This window comes from Schistocerca nitens, chromosome 3 (genome assembly GCF_023898315.1).
Source record: "Schistocerca nitens isolate TAMUIC-IGC-003100 chromosome 3, iqSchNite1.1, whole genome shotgun sequence".
Classification (NCBI taxonomy): Eukaryota; Metazoa; Arthropoda; class Insecta; order Orthoptera; family Acrididae; genus Schistocerca; species Schistocerca nitens.
The window spans coordinates 774,199,173-774,212,982 of record NC_064616.1 but is presented as its reverse complement, the minus strand read 5'-3'; the positions used below and the strand labels follow the sequence as shown (position 1 = coordinate 774,212,982).

Genomic DNA, 13,810 nt, shown 5'->3' with positions numbered 1-13,810 from the left:
TCTGCATTATCTGTGTTTGCGCAGTTGCTTCGGTCTTCTAGTGAACAGAACGGCTTCGCACTTGTCGACGTTTACTCTAACACGCCATTTCTCCAACCAAGGCTTAGCCACTCTGAATGCAGTCTGTAAGCGTGACGTAATGTTTGATGGTTTCCAATCTTGCTCGAGGATGGCTGTGTCATCCGCTTAGATTGCCATCGTTGTGTTGTGTGTGGTTGGGAGATCGTTTATGTAGAGGTTAAACAGTAGGGGCCCTAGGATGCTTGGCCGGCCGGAGTGGCCGTGCGGTTCTAGGCGCTACAGTCTGGAACCGAGCGACCGCTACGGTCGCAGGTTCGAATCCTGCCTCGGGCATGGATGTGTGTGATGTCCTTAGGTTAGTTAGGTTTAATTAGTTCTAAGTTCTAGGCGACTGATGACCTCAGAAGTTAAGTCGCATAGTGCTCAGAGCCAGAGCCCTAGGATGCTTCCCTGGGGTACTCCCGCGTGTCGTGTTGATTACACTGCCTGAAAAAAAAATCCGGAAGGGTAGGAGGAAACGGAATGGAACTTCAGGGTTTAAAGGGTATGTGACGTTAGTTCAGTGATTTCAGTACCGAGTCAGATTCACAGAGAACTTAGCAGTATAAGCCCATTTCTCAGTATGTTGTTGCAGCTCTGTGGGAATTTGCTCTGATACCGTTGGGAAGGGTATGACGAAGCCGTTGTATCTTCTCCCGAGGCAAGCAGTCCCACAACTGTTGCATGAGGTCGTTGATATCTTGGATACTGTTACTCTCAACGAGTAGACGTCGAAGATGCTACTACACGTGCTCTATCGGAGACAGATCTTGGGATCTTGCTGGCCGTGGGAGTGCCTCAACATTACGCAGACAGTTCATAGACATATGTCCCATATGTGGATGAGCACTGTCCTGTTTAAAAGAGGCACACTCAGAACGCCGCATGAAAGGTAACAAATGAGAACGCAAGATGTTCGTGACGTACCGTTGTGGCACCAGAGTTCGTTCAATCATTAGCATCCGTGACATGAAGTAATAATCGATGACTACCTACACATGAAGCCAGGAGTAACACAGCGGTGCCTCTCCGAAACATTGGAAGAATGGGACCCTACCCCAAATCGCCGCCATAATCGCTGACGATGGTCATCCGCGATAGTGCAGAAGCAAAACTACCGCGACGCAATGCGACGCTATTCATCAGCAGTCCGTGCTTCATTAACCTACCATTGCAAACGCAGTCGTTTGTGTTGTTGCGTTAACGGCATCCTACGTATGGGACGGTAGTTCCCTAGTTGGGCTGTTCGTAGTCTCGGACCAATGACGCGGGATGACACAGAATATTGCATTATTTCTGCTCGTACGGAAGGCGCGGATGCGAAGGAGTTGCGATATGCTCGGTGGAAAATACTATGACACTCCGTTGTGGTGGTCAGATGTGGTCGGTCGGAAACGATTACGCCTGTCCTGATGTTCCCACGCAGTCCAACATCGGGCCAGTCTCACATCCGAATGTCTCACAAATCTGGATCTGGAACGACTCGACCACTTGACTTAAATGAGACCGGCAATGAAACTCCTTTCAAACACTGTTAGATGCTGATAACGCTGTCTCGGACGAGTACACAGGCTCTCCATGTTCTTCACCATAATCACTCATCATCTGGCGCCATTCACGCACCATATATGCTCTACCAGTCCTGGTGGCAATACTAAACTCACTGTGGTGTCTACTCTACACGGCAACTTTAATCACTTACATGTGTGTCTTTGTACGAAGTTACACTGTCGTCTGACCATATCTTCTAGATGCTTCAGTTTTTTGACTGGCAGTGAATTTAAAACCGAACGATATAGTTTACCTACCATTGTGATAGGTGCTATGTTGATGAGCATTCTTCTCTAAATCTTCAAATCCTTATCCTCAACCGAGCTAGGTGGCGCACTGGTTTGCACACTGGACTGGCATTCGGGAGAACCACGTTTCACACACTCGCGTCCGGCCATCCTGATTTAGGTTTGCCGTGATTTCCCTAAATCGCTTCAAGCAAATGCCGGAATGATTCCTTTGAAAGGGCACGGCCGATTTCCTTTCCCATCCTTCCCCAATCCGACGTGCCGATGACCTCAGTGTTTGGCCCCCTCCCCCAAATCAACCAACCAATCTTACCCTGATTAGGTGTGTTCGACAAATGACCAGGAAAGCAAGAAGATTAGAATTTAACGTTCATGGTGTGGTCTGAATCAGAGAGTAAACGCGGATTGTGAATCGATGGGGAAGGAGTTGCAGGAATGCAGCCGGGCACCGATGTCTCGACAAGTGAACATTCCGTCATTTTGAAGGCAAAAAATTAAAGGAGAGATCATAGCAATTTTAACCCATGGTGGACGGAATTATTATGAATCCCTGTTCTGCACTATTCCGGATGACCATCGTCGGCGAATATGGCAGCGACCTGGGGACAGCTACCATTCTTTTAGTATTTAGAAGAGGCACAGCGGTGTTACTTCTGCGTCATCATGTGGAGAGCCATCGGGTGTGACTTCAGGTCTCGGCTAGTAGTGATTGAGAGAACTCAGACGACACAACGATATATTACGGCATCTTGTGTCCTCACGTGTTACCTCTCATGCGCCAGTATTGTACCTTTTTTCAGCAGGATAACGCTGGTCCACACACGGAACGTGTCTCAGTTAAGTGTCTGTGTGCTGCTGAGGTACTCCCGCGGCCAATAAGATTTCCAGGTCTGTGTCCAATAAAACATGTGGGGGACCAACTCGGACGTTAACTCCGCCCCAACGACGATATCCAGGGTATCAAGGAGCAGTTAAGTTGCGGGCCAGCTTGCAGGAGCAGAGGACAGAAGACACAACGGCTTCATAACACTCCCCTCCTCCAGCCCCCCCCCCCCCACCCGAATCAGTGCGTGCTTCAGTGAAGTAACGTCGCATACCCTTTCAAACTGTGAAGTTACCTCTCGTTTCCTCTTCCCCTTCTGGCTACTTCACTTTCTTTGTCAGGCAGTGTATTTTAAACTAGGTTGATTGAATATTGTCAAGATAAATGTTTAAGTTCTTGAATATCTTACACTTCAGTGTGTGTAAAAGTATTACTGTTTGTTGATCTCAGCACCAAAATTACAGGTAACGAATGGTAACGACTTGTTGTTGTTGTTGTGGTCTTCAGTCCTGAGACTGGTTTGATGCAGCTCTCCATGCTACTCTATCCTGTGCAAGCTTCTTCATCTCCCAGTACCTACTGCAACCTACATCCTTCTGAATCTGCTTAGTGTATGCATCTCTTGGTCTCCCCCTACGATTTTTACCCTCCACGCTGCCCTCCAATACTAAATTGGTGATCCCTTGATGCCTCAGAACATGTCCTACCAACCGATCCCTTCTTCTGGTCAAGTTGTGCCACAAACTCCTCTTCTCCCCAATCCTATTCAGTACCTCCTCATTAGTTATGTGATCTACCCATCTAATCTTCAGCATTCTTCTGTAGCACCACATTTCGAAAGCTTCTATTCTCTTCTTGTCCAAACTATTTATCGTCCATGTTTCACTTCCATACATGGCTACACTCCATACAAATACTTTCAGAAAAGACTTCCTGACACTTAAATCTATACTCGATGTTAACAAATTTCTCTTCTTCAGAAACGCTTTCCTTGCCATTGCCAGTCTACATTTTATATCCTCTCTACTTCGACCATCATCAGTTATTTTGCTCCCCAAATAGCAAAACTCCTTTACTACTTTAAGTGTCTCATTTCCTAATCTAATACCTTCAACATCACCCGACCTAATTCGACTACATTCCATTATCCTCGTTTTGCTTTTGTTGATGTTCATCTTATACCCTCCTTTCAAGACACTGTCCATTCCGTTCAACTGCTCTTCCAAGTCCTTTGCTGTCTCTGACAGAATTACAATGTCATCGGCGAACCTCAAAGTTTTTATTTCTTCTCCATGGATTTTAATACCTACTCCGAATTTTTCTTTTGTTTCCTTTACTGCTTGCTCAATATACAGATTGAATAACATCGGGGAGAGGCTACAACCCTGTCTTACTCCCTTCCCAACCACTGCTTCCCTTTAATGCCCCTCGACTCTTATAACTGCCATCTGGTTTCTGTACAAATTGTAAATAGCCTTTCGCTCCCTGTATTTTACCCCTGCCACCTTTAGAATTTGAAAGAGAGTATTCCAGTCAACATTGTCAAAAGCTTTCTCTAAGTCTACAAATGCTAGAAACGTAGGTTTGCCTTTCCTTAATCTTTCTTCTAAGATAAGTCGTAAGGTCAGTATTGCCTCACGTGTTCCAATATTTCTACGGAATCCAAACTGATCTTCCCCGAGGTCGGCTTCTACTAGTTTTTCCATTCGTCTGTAAAGAATTCGTGTTAGTATTTTGCAGCTGTGGCTTATTAAACTGATTGTCCGGTAATTCTCACATCTGTCAACACCTGCTTTCTTTGGAATTGGAATTATTATATTCTTCCTGAAGTCTGAGGGTATTTCGCCTGTTTCATACATCTTGCTTACCAGATGGTAGAGTTTCGTCAGGGCTGGCTCTCCCAAAGCCGTCAGTAGTTCCAATGGAATGTTGTCTACTCCGGGGGCCTTGTTTCGACTCAGGTCTTTCAGTGCTGGTAACGACTTAGGGTATTTAAAATGTATATATGACGGTAGTATCTGTTCCCGAAAGAACAGTTACCGTGGATGACCATGCAGCTTTGCTAGAAATGAAATGATAATTAAATGGACACCCTAGCTGCAAACAGGCGTTGATGTACTTCATTGGGGACATGTTGAAAATGTGTGCCCCGACCGGGACTCGAACCCGGGATCTCCTGCTTACATGGCAGGCGCTCTATCCATCTGAGCCACCGCGGGCACAGACGATAGTGCGTCTGCAGGGACTTATCCTTTGCACGCTCCCCGTGAGATCCACATTCCCAACATGTCCACACCTCTACATTCGTAGTGCGCCTAATAGATGTTTGCCCATCATACTCATTACTCGTGGCAGATTAATCTACCAAGTCCCGTACGAGTTCGGGCATAGCGTGTGCGTTCGCACAAGAAGGTCAATGGCCGGGAAGCCATATTTTAACTATATATGACGGTAGTATCTGTTCCCGAAAGAACAGTTACCGTGGATGACCATGCAGCTTTGCTAGAAATGAAATGATAATTAAATGGACACCCTAGCTGCAAACAGGCGTTGATGTACTTCATTGGGGACATGTTGAAAATGTGTGCCCCGACCGGGACTCGAACCCGGGATCTCCTGCTTACATGGCAGGCGCTCTATCCATCTGAGCCACCGCGGGCACAGACGATAGTGCGTCTGCAGGGACTTATCCTTTGCACGCTCCCCGTGAGATCCACATTCCCAACATGTCCACACCTCTACATTCGTAGTGCGCCTAATAGATGTTTGCCCATCATACTCATTACTCGTGGCAGATTAATCTACCAAGTCCCGTACGAGTTCGGGCATAGCGTGTGCGTTCGCACAAGAAGGTCAATGGCCGGGAAGCCATATTTTAACTATATATGACGGTAGTATCTGTTCCCGAAAGAACAGTTACCGTGGATGACCATGCAACTTTGCTAGAAATGAAATGATAATTAAATGGACACCCTAGCTGCAAACAGGCGTTGATGTACTTCATTGGGGACATGTTGAAAATGTGTGCCCCGACCGGGACTCGAACCCGGGATCTCCTGCTTACATGGCAGGCGCTCTATCCATCTGAGCCACCGCGGGCACAGACGATAGTGCTGCGTCTGCAGGGACTTATCCCTTGCACGCTCCCCGTGAGATCCACATTCCCAACATGTCCACACCTCTACATTCGTAGTGCGCCTAATAGTTGTTTGCCCATCATACACATTACTCGTGGCAGATTAATCTACCAAGTCCCGTACGAGTTCGGGCATAGCGTGTGCGTTCGCACAAGAAGGTCAATGGCCGGGAAGCCATATTTTAACTATATATGACGGTAGTATCTGTTCCCGAAAGAACAGTTACCGTGGATGACCATGCAGCTTTGCTAGAAATGAAATGATAATTAAATGGACACCCTAGCTGCAAACAGGCGTTGATGTACTTCATTGGGGACATGTTGAAAATGTGTGCCCCGACCGGGACTCGAACCCGGGATCTCCTGCTTACATGGCAGGCGCTCTATCCATCTGAGCCACCGCGGGCACAGACGATAGTGCTGCGTCTGCAGGGACTTATCCCTTGCACGCTCCCCGTGAGATCCACATTCCCAACATGTCCACACCTCTACATTCGTAGTGTGCCTAATAGATGTTTGCCCATCATACACATTACTCGTGGCAGATTAATCTACCAAGTCCCGTACGAGTTCGGGCATAGCGTGTGCGTTCGCACAAGAAGGTCAATGGCCGGGAAGCCATATTTTAACTATATATGACGGTAGTATCTGTTCCCGAAAGAACAGTTACCGTGGATGACCATGCAGCTTTGCTAGAAATGAAATGATAATTAAATGGACACCCTAGCTGCAAACAGGCGTTGATGTACTTCATTGGGGACATGTTGAAAATGTGTGCCCCGACCGGGCATCTATTAGGCGCACTACGAATGTAGAGGTGTGGACATGTTGGGAATGTGGATCTCACGGGGAGCGTGCAAGGGATAAGTCCCTGCAGACGCACTATCGTCTGTGCCCGCGGTGGCTCAGATGGATAGAGCGCCTGCCATGTAAGCAGGAGATCCCGGGTTCGAGTCCCGGTCGGGGCACACATTTTCAACATGTCCCCAATGAAGTACATCAACGCCTGTTTGCAGCTAGGGTGTCCATTTAATTATCATTTTATTTAAAATGTAGCATTTGAACTCTTTTCTGACGGGTGTTTCAGGTAGGACGCAAGCGCTATGTACAACGTTGTGCGGGCGCTAATAGCGGAGAAGCAGCCTCCAACCACAGCACTGCCACCGATCCGTTTCCGAACTTAGGCAGGTGGCGTATCGCGATTATGGCCTAATTAGAAGAGTTAGGAGCGGCCTCGGAAAGAATTCCGAGACAACCGTTACGTTATTTAGCACTGTATACTGTCGTATCGGTAGCCGCTCTTCCATCGTACGCTACACACGCTGTATTATTATGGAATGTTTTGCAGGTGTCAGTTGGAATAATTTTTTGTGGATTGAAACACCGTATGGTAAGTCTTAAGCTGTAAAAATCCTTTCTGGAAATCCACGTTTAGCGAAAAAATAAAGGCTTTTCTTTCTTTTGGCCACAAAAGCGTTTTTATGGATCTATATGCCCTTGTCTAGTGGGTCTCCGCTTATTTATTTGTGGAAGAAACATATTACACATTCAGTGTTAATTGGAATATTGGTTTTAGACATAGGCAAGTATATCTGCGCCTTTTGTCGCTGCGCATAGCTCCACCAAGAGAAGTGTCCGCCTGGAAGGACGACGATGGACTTTGTAACTACTCCAGGTGCTATATGCCAAGGGTATATTTGTTCTTATGAAGAGAAGAAAGTAATACACACTATAAATAATATTCCATTTTCATTTGCACTGAGTATGTGTATAACTCACTCAGCGGCCCCCCCTCCCTCCCCTACCGTCCTCGAAGCACAACGTGGCACAGTGCTGTCTGTGCACTGTTATGTGGGTCGAACTGTATCTTAAAGGGTGTATTTAACTTTTAGCTCTTAGACTGGAACGAAAGTAAATAGTAACAAAAAAAATGCACATGCAAAGGCCTATACTACTCAGTTCTGAAACGTACTACAGAATTTTCAGACATAAATTTGTAGAGACCCGCGGAAGGTGATACGTACGTATTGAGGAGATTGAATGACCAAATGGTTGAAAATCTTTTTTTTTTTTGTTTTGTTTTTTGTCTCGCAGAAGGCGAATTTTCAAAAATCGAATCTACTATACTACACGGATCGAGGTAACATAGTAATAAGACACTGGACGCATATTCGTGAGGACAAGACTACAGGCCGGCCGAGGTGGCAGAGCGGTTCTAGGCGCTACAGTCTGGAACCGCGCGACCGCTATGGTCGCAAGTTCGAATCCTGCCTCGGGCATGGATGTGTGTGATGTCCTTAGGTTAGTTAGGTTTAAGTAGTTCTAAGTTCTAGGGGCCTGATGACCTCAGAAGTTAAGTCCCATAGTGCTCAGAGCCGTTTTGAACAAGATTAAAGTCCCGACCGACGTTCCTCGTTCATATTTTCTGAGGTTGTCTATACTACTACAGGCTAATGCCGGGATGGTTCTTTCAGAACAGCCCAGTGCAGACTCATTCCCTCATTCTTGTCCATTCCAAGCCAGTGCCTCGCCTGCACGATGGGACGTTAAGCTGTAACCATCCTTCAAGTTTCTTTCGTAGATACGGATAAAAATAAGAGCGGCTACCTCCACTAAAATGATAACACGGCTACTGTTTCGCTAAGTCCTGTATTAATCAGCTTCGCGGCTGATCTCTCATGTAGTCAGTAGGGAGCAACATTCGCTGTGGCATGTTTACGTTGTGAACGTCACCAAGTAGGCGCAAACAGCGATATCTGGCGGCGGCAGCAGACGCAAAAGGGCGGCTCTCGGTTCTGCCAAAGGGCAGCACTTCCGCTCAGATTACTATCTCAGAGGGCCATGTGGAAGCGCGCTGCTGCGGAGCCGAAGCGTTCCGTTATTGGTCAATAGTGGCGGACCGACACAAGTACTCGCGCCTCGCAAGCTTGTTCGGCACCGCACACGCCGACTGTGTAATCCAACTAAGTGTACATCTTACAGACCAAGAGCGCAGCGCTCGTCATTAAGTAAAGATAGTAATAATGGCCACGAACTGATAAACTTATTGGGTAATGAGACAATCTGTGTAGATTAAAATGCAGATGAATGTTACGTGCTGGAAACAGTACACGAGATACACAGAAACGCCAAAGAAACTGGTTCAGGCATGCGTATTTAAACACAGAGATAGGTAAACAGGCAGAATACGGCGCTGCGGTCGGCAACGACTATATAAGGCAACAAATGTCTGGTGCAGTTGTGCGATCGGTTACTGCTGCTACAGTGGTAGGTTATCAAGATTTAAGTGAGTTTGAACGTGGTGTTATAGTCGGCGCACGAGCGATTGGACACAGCATCTCCGAGGTAGCGATGAAATGGGGATATTCCTGTACTACCATTTCACTAGTGTGCCATGAATATCAGGAATCCGGCAGAACATCAAATCTCCGACATCGCTGCGGACGGAAAAGGATCCTGCAAGAACGTGACCAGCGATGACTGAAGAGAATCGTTCAACGTGACAGAAGTACAACCCTTCCGCAAATTGTTGCAGATTTCAATGCTGGGCCATCAACAAGTGTCAGCGTGCGAACCATTCAACGAAACATCATTGATATGGGCTTCCGGAGCCGAAGGACCACTCGTGTACCCTTGATGACTGCACGACACAAAGCTTTACTCCTCGCCTGGGTCCGTCACCACCGACATTGGATTGTTGATGACTAGAAACATAGGGCCTGGTCGGACGAGTCTCGTCTGGAATTGTATCGAGCGGATGGACGTGTACTGGTATGGAGACAACCTCATGAATCCACGGACCCTGCATGTCAGCAGGGGACTGTTCAAGCTGGTGGATGCTCTGTAATGGTGTGGGGCATATGCAGTTGGCGTGATATGGGACTTCTGATACGTCTATATACTTTGACAGGTGACACGTATGTAAGCATCTTGTCCTATCACCTGCATCCATTCATGTCCATTGTGCATTCCGACTGACTTGGGCAATTCCAGCAGGACAATGCGACACCCCACACGTACGGAATCGCTACAGGGTGGCTCCAGGAACACTCTTCTGAGATTAAACAAACATTATTGAGCATATCTGGGATGCCTTGCAACGTGCTGTTCAGAAGAGATCTCCATCCCCTCGTACTCTTACGGATTTATGGACAGTCGTGCTGGATTCTTTGTGTCAGTTCCCTCCAGCACTACTTCAGACATTACTCGAGTCCATACCTAGTCGTGTTGCAGCACTCCTGCGCGCTTGACGGGCCCTACACGATATTAGGCAGGTGCAACAGTTTCTTTGGCTCTTCAGTGTAGAATTCCAAACACCACTGACTGTCGCTTTCGTGAACCAGACGGCGGGCAGTACCTTCCGCCACTCTCGTTGCACAGTGTACTTCCTCAGACACTGCTGACGGATCATTGTATCCTAACGGAAAGGGATTGAATTTGATACGAGCAAGAGGGAGGATCTATACGTATCTGCCGTCTAAGTGGAATTCACACCTCCAGCCAGTTTGCTTTACGTTTTATAGGGAAATGGTAAAATCAGGATAATAATGCGTATTGATTTATATTACTAAATCTAAGTGTGGGGGAGGGAAGAAATTGTCACAACTTGACTAGAAGAATGGCATCAAATAATCGTCAGTTTGGCAATGGAAGGAAGTGTGGTGGGTAAAACTAAGAGAGGGACACCAAGGTTTGAATACACTAAGCAGGTTCAATTAGACCTAGATTGCAGTAGTTATGCAGAGATAGAGTAACGTTTAGAGCTGCAGCAAACCAGTATTGAAACTGAAGACGACGACGACAAAATTTATTTATTTGTTTGGTGTAGTAAATAAACCTCGAAGGCACGATATCCTTAGCAGGTCAGTCATACAGCTGGTGTGCATTCCAGTTTTGTGAAGTTTCGTATCAGTGTTATTTTAGTTTTCGTAAACTACTGCTACTGCTGAAACTTCCTGGCAGATTAAAACTGTGTGCCCGACCGAGACTCGAACTCGGGACCTTTGCCTTTCGCGGGCAAGTGCTCTACCAACTGAGCTACCGAAGCACGACTCACGCCCGGTACTCACAGCTTTACTTCTGCAGTACCTCGTCTTCTACCTTCCAAACTTTACAGAAGCTCTCCTACCTTCCTCAGTTGATAGAGCACTTGCCCGCGAAAGGCAAAGGTCCCGAGTTCGAGTCTCGGCCGGGCACACAGTTTTAATCTGCCAGGAAGTTTCATATCAGCGCACACTCCGCTGCAGAATGAAAATCTCAATCTGGATACTGCTAACTAGCTTTTTTTTAAAATTTTTTTTTACATATATGCTAACAAAGGAAAGTACCCATCGCACCCCCGTCAGATTTAGTGGCAAGATGGCCCAGTGAATAACCCGTCAAACACTGAACACAAATCGAACATGAAAACAGGGACAAGGTGTATTTGAACTGTGAAAAAAGAAGCAAAGTAGAAACAGTAAACGGTTCCAAGGTTAAGATGTTCAACATTGAGCGAAGTTGAACAGCCACGGCGTTGTGCTTATGTGGGCACGATGTTGGATTGCGAAGAGGGGAGATGCGTGTTCGAACCCCCCACGTGCCCCCCTCCTTTTCCCACAAAGTTATTAATTATCCGCCTGGTATTTATTCACTGTGTTCAAATTTGTGTCTGTGTCGTGGTGTAACTTCGTTTGCAACAGCGAGATGTAAGGACTGGAAGTCCAGACGTAAGTACCTCCTATTTATTCTACACAAGTACCACATGTTATGGCGGTTGCGTTCCGTTTTGGAAGTTTTGACTCTTGAATTCGTATGTTGTAACATTTTCACACCCGTTTATTTGTTGTTTTCTTCTCTGTGAGAGGTCTGTGCAGTATACCGCCTGCTCTCATTAATCACATTTACTTGTGACGGTAATACATTCTTACCACATGACACATGCCGGCCGGAGTAGCCGAGCGGTTCTAGGCGCTACAGTCTGGAACCGCGCGACCGCTACGGTCGCAGGTTCGAATCCTGCCTCGGGCATGGATGTTTGTGATGTCCTTAGGTTAGTTAGGTTTAAGTAGTTCTAAGTTCTAGGGGACCGATGACCACAGATGTTAAGTCCCATAGTGCTCAGAACCAGTTGAACCAGTTAAGAACGTATCTGCGCAACCTGTACGTAAGGTGCGTTGCATACATATCGGACTTTATCTTTTATCTATCGCTTTATTTACGGGTGCGATCAGCGTCTTACTAGATTCCCGTAGAAACGGGAAGCTGAGTGACGATATATAAAGGCCCGCCTATCCTGCCGAACATAATTTTTAATTCCACAATGGTGTTATCATTGATGTATTTAACGTATGTACCACTGCCAGGTAGTAAATCTGCTGTCTCTCTTATTGGTTTCGGGCATCTAGTTTCAATTGTTTTCGTGCATTCGGGAGAGAACTGTGACCCAACTGCTAGCACAACTGCATTCCAACTTCTCGACCGCATGTGAAACGTTCAAAATTCTCATCCTTAAGTGAATCTTAAACGGTTAACGTCCTGTCTAATGTGAATCCTGCTCTTACTCCAGTTCCTTTCTCTGCCTCGTGATGACTGGGTGTTGTGTGATGTCCTTAGGTTAGTTAGGTTTAAGTAGTTCTAAGTTCTAGGGGACTGATGACCATAGATGTTAAGTCCCATAGTGCTCAGAGCCATTTGAACCATTTTTTACTCCAGTTCCTGTTACGTGTTCTTGACATACAAGAGTAAAACCGTGTAACATTCTGACGAACACAATGATACTTTCTCTCAATTGAGAAGTCTGTTTCGCACTTTTTAGGTGCTTACCACACGAAATTCTTGTTCCTTTTATACAATGTATTTAAATGATGTGGAGCATGAACTTTAAATTATTTCTATTCCGCTATATTTAGTTTTGTAAAACGTAATGCAATACACTTCTGCGGACAAACAAGGAAAATGCTTTCCTGAATAATATCCTCGCCGATCTGCCGTTAGTTTGAAGTTTCTTTGGGAGGAAAAAACATCAGAATATGTCAGATGGAGAGTCATTAGCAAATACGGAAAGACTAGAGCGTGCCAAGGAACATTGAAATGTCGTGTGACGAGGGCCTCCCGTCGGGTAGACCGTTCGCCTGGTGCAAGTCTTTCGATTTGATGCCACATCGGCGACTTGCGCGTCGATGGGGATGAAATGATGATGATGAGGACAACACAACACCCAGTCCCTGAGCGGAGAAAATCTCCGACCCAGCCGGGAATCGAACCCGGGCCCTTAGGATTGACAGTCTGTCGCGCTGACCACACAGCTACCGGGGGCGGACGCCAAAGAACATTGTCACAGACTTTTGTAATTTCTCATCTGTATTAACGACGCAGCAGACATAAGATATCGCTTTAGATGTTCGGAGACTGTGTAATCATCTGCTGTGCATCCGAAAGAACAGACCACTATATCTCGTGGTTTGTTCTTTATATGTAAGGTGATGACGACCATAGATTCATTCTTTCAACGTTGATGCACACCAATTCCGATCTCTTGCGGGAATCCGAAATGGCGAGTAAGGGGTTCATGGGTATGTGACACTACGCTAGTAGTGTGGAAAAGGCTGGGACTGGGGTCGGTTGGGAAGCGTGCTAGGGTGGCCAACGTGATTAACGCTCTTAATACGAAGGAAGGTGGGTACTTTGTGCCCATCCTTTGAAATATTGTAAGACGACCAGATAATTAATATTTTAAAATTTTAAAAAAATATTTATTGTTTTTAAGTAATTCCTCTACCAAATTAGATAAATATTATAAATTTTTAGGTAAAGTTAGCCAAAACATTTAATTCTTAATTGTAGACGTCACTTACCACACTGAATGACGTATTCAATATTTTCAGGTTCAGAAACTTACCTACCCATCAATATCTTTTTAAAAAATATGTTGTGAGTAAAAGTCAACAACAGTTAATGACATTTACATTTTTAAAAATTTTTGTGGTTTTGGTAGTGTAACCCGAGCTGGAT

The 13,810-nt window shown here is 45.9% G+C and overlaps 1 protein-coding gene and 5 non-coding genes across 8 annotated transcripts in view; 2 read left to right on the top strand and 4 right to left on the bottom strand.

Moving 5' to 3' along the window:
• The window catches only part of LOC126248778 (laminin subunit beta-1), a 376,490-nt gene that overhangs the window by 47,341 nt on the left and 315,339 nt on the right, over nt 1–13,810 (top strand). The gene's annotated exons all lie outside the window — the stretch shown is intronic.
• On the bottom strand, nt 4,828–4,902 carry Trnat-ugu (transfer RNA threonine (anticodon UGU)). The gene has a single exon. It is a non-coding gene; the product is annotated as a tRNA-Thr (tRNA).
• Nucleotides 5,268–5,342, bottom strand: Trnat-ugu (transfer RNA threonine (anticodon UGU)). Its single transcript has one exon. It is a non-coding gene; the product is annotated as a tRNA-Thr (tRNA).
• Trnat-ugu (transfer RNA threonine (anticodon UGU)) lies at nt 5,708–5,782 on the bottom strand. Its single transcript has one exon. It is a non-coding gene; the product is annotated as a tRNA-Thr (tRNA).
• Trnat-ugu (transfer RNA threonine (anticodon UGU)) lies at nt 6,151–6,225 on the bottom strand. Its single transcript has one exon. It is a non-coding gene; the product is annotated as a tRNA-Thr (tRNA).
• Nucleotides 6,712–6,786, top strand: Trnat-ugu (transfer RNA threonine (anticodon UGU)). The gene has a single exon. It is a non-coding gene; the product is annotated as a tRNA-Thr (tRNA).